Source organism: Sinocyclocheilus anshuiensis, unplaced genomic scaffold (assembly GCF_001515605.1).
Source record: "Sinocyclocheilus anshuiensis isolate Anshui unplaced genomic scaffold, SAMN03320099.WGS_v1.1 scaffold1015, whole genome shotgun sequence".
NCBI lineage: Eukaryota > Metazoa > Chordata > Actinopteri > Cypriniformes > Cyprinidae > Sinocyclocheilus > Sinocyclocheilus anshuiensis.
Genome location: NW_015546029.1, coordinates 1,941,267 through 1,944,186, shown reverse-complemented (window position 1 = coordinate 1,944,186; position 2,920 = coordinate 1,941,267). Strand labels below are relative to the sequence as shown.

Genomic DNA, 2,920 nt, shown 5'->3' with positions numbered 1-2,920 from the left:
CTCCGCATCACTTAAAGCACAGCTCTGTTTTGACATCGGCTTGTCAGATAGTTCGTTCCGTCCATTGCTACAGTTATCACCGTCATTCGTGGATTAATGTGGCGGATTCACTCGCGTAATTTTTTACACTCGCGTTTGTCATTCCTGAAACAGTATACGTGGACCATTTGGTTCTCTTAGACTTTTCTTCAAACTGTGAATGAAGTAAAAACAGAGCAATGGGTGCTTCCCTTATAGTGTAACTGTCCAAGATTACTCACGCGGAAACTCCTGATATAATCAATAACTAACTATACAATTAATATCTTATTTACACTGTGTATGATTTCTTTTTGTCTTGTTATAATAGGAAGATCTGTGAGCGTGTAGAACTACGTAAACTAGAAAACAAAAAAAGAGATCAGAGCGGATTCTGATTAACCTACAGTAAACACCTCTGATTGGCCATTGCTTTCAACAGAGATGCCTGTGATTGGCTACAATACTCAACACTGCAAAACACGTTGTAAATAGAAACTTTTGGTTTTGTAATTCGAAACCAGAGTACGCACACAAAAACACACAGGAGTTTGAAAACAGGTGACTTCGAGTGGGTACAGAATTGAGTTGATACTATTGGAACTGTAAAAAATTAGTTAGTTTAGCTTTAGCTATTAGCTTTAGTCCCTCATGCAAATGTAGTGATGTCATGGTGTGATACACTAAACAAGCTCCTATAAGGAGTGTACAGGTGCAGGTGTGCGTACCTCTGCTTCATGCGCTGGTGCATCCTCCCATGTTGCACACACTGCTCTTCCATCTCTTCACAACGACCTCTCAGTTTCTCAGCGCTCTCCTGCAGGTGCTCTTTCTCCAGAGACAACTGCTCGATCTCCGCTCCACACACACACACACACACACACACACACACACACAAACACATGCTTACGTTTTATAATCCACATTTCGATACTGTTAAATAAAGATGCTTTAACTCTAATAATGCTTGGTCTGATATTGGTCATTCAGACCACGAAAATACCATGCAGTTTAAATGCAATATATACACAATATATCTGTACAGTCAGTTATCAGCTGATGTAATATTTTTTAATGATAAATTCAGGATTTCCTCACATATTTAAATGCAGCATGTAAGAAGGCCTATCAGAAAGGGGCAGAAACCGGTTTTTTTTTTTTGCCTTTGTTTGAGAGCAGAGAGGAGAAAGAGGGTTGAGATCACTGGATGGGTCACAGCCAGATTTGAACTCGCATTAACCACTATGCCATGGCTCCAACACTAGTTATTTAGGCAGAGACGAAGGTGTGGCTCTTTCCTTAACAAGACTACACACTCATTGCACCAGAACCACCTGAGCACTCTACCATCAGGTACAGCCCTGCCAAGTCAACTTCATTAGCAGCGTAAACACCTTGCTCTCCAAAGTTAAAGAGCCGACACGGAAGACATCAGCTCCCAAAAACGGATCTTAAACATGTAAACATGTTTAATGTGCTCATATAAGCCAACAGACATTGTAATGGGTTATGTTTGATTAAACTGTTAAAGATACAAGTATTTAAATCCACCACCACAACTTGCTTGAATATGCTGCATCAGACACGTGAGCAACCTTCATCCGAGTCTTATGCAGAACGAACCTTGTCGCCAGCGTGCTGTGTGCTCATCTGCCTATAGGTTTAAAACACTGCACTGAACAGAAGAACACACTGTCACAGGATATAAAACAACAGGGCAGGGAGATCAGCAGAGGAAAATAAATCAAGTGTGTGTCTATACACCATTCCTGTGAGCTCATGAATGTTTACATAACTCTAAATATCTGTCTCAAGGGAATCATTGCTACTAAAAACTTCTTTTTTCTTTTTTTTTACTGAAATAAAAATAAACGATTAAAATAATTGTTAAATGTTAATGTAAAAATTTAAAAACTGTAATTTAATTACATTTTAATCACTCTAAAACTAAAATAATTAAAAATGGCCCTAAATTTATTAACATGGTATATTAAAAAATGCTTAACTTTTACAAACCTGCCTGCATTAAACATGTAAATGCTACTAGACAGCAATAAAGCTAAATTTAATGTAGTAAATTATTAACATGTACCTGAACTTATTATTTTTAACATCAACATTTTAAATTATATTTACTATAAATGTACAAGAGAAAGTGCATATTTTAGGTGGTGTGACCAGTCACTATTTTTTTTTCTACATTTTACTTTTTGGTACGTAGCCCTGTAATAAATGCAATAATGTACTGTTGCAAAATCAACCCTGACAGGAGGCAATGTGAACATTATCCCTTATGTATTTTTTCAAATATCCTTGTTTATTTTAAGCTTTTATGTTGATTTCATTCAAGTTATGCAAATACAGCTTTCTTCACCTTTTGAGCTTCTTTGCGGTTCACTTAAATAGTACTGTGTCACGACATGAATTTTTAAAGATACAAATATTTCATCCCAGTTAATGTAAGGTAATAAAAACTGCATGTATGATAGTAAAGTATGAGAAATGTTACAGTAAAACATGTCACAGTGAGACACACTGCCTGGCATTCGTCAAAGCCCCATGTGCGTGTTCTTATCTTTTGACAGCAACACTAAAAATACAGTAAATACAGTATGGTCAATAATACGTTCAGATGATTCACCGCATCCACCTTCTTCAGAGGTCTTCTTGAGTTCAGCATGCGGGTGCAGGCCACAGAGAAAACACCACACACAAACCAGGACAAAGGAAACAAACTGGACTCTAAACAAACGGGACAGAGTTAAAAAAAATGTGGTATCATCTAGAGGCGATTCTGTCTTAACTACTAAAATCAATCCGTATGGAGTTAGAGAGACAGGGATGGGGGGACAAAAATAATTAGCTATCGAGAGTGGCCATTATATGCTTAGAGGGAAGTGGT

General features: G+C 37.4%; 1 long non-coding RNA gene across 1 annotated transcript in view; it reads right to left on the bottom strand.

Moving 5' to 3' along the window:
- The window catches only part of LOC107698755 (uncharacterized), a 20,545-nt gene extending 19,662 nt beyond the window's left edge, over positions 1 to 883 (bottom strand). Inside the window, exon 1 of the long non-coding RNA XR_001635380.1 lies at positions 747 to 883. This is a non-coding gene — a long non-coding RNA (uncharacterized LOC107698755). The remainder of the gene's footprint in view (positions 1 to 746) is intronic.
- Between the last annotated feature and the right edge of the window lie 2,037 nt (positions 884 to 2,920).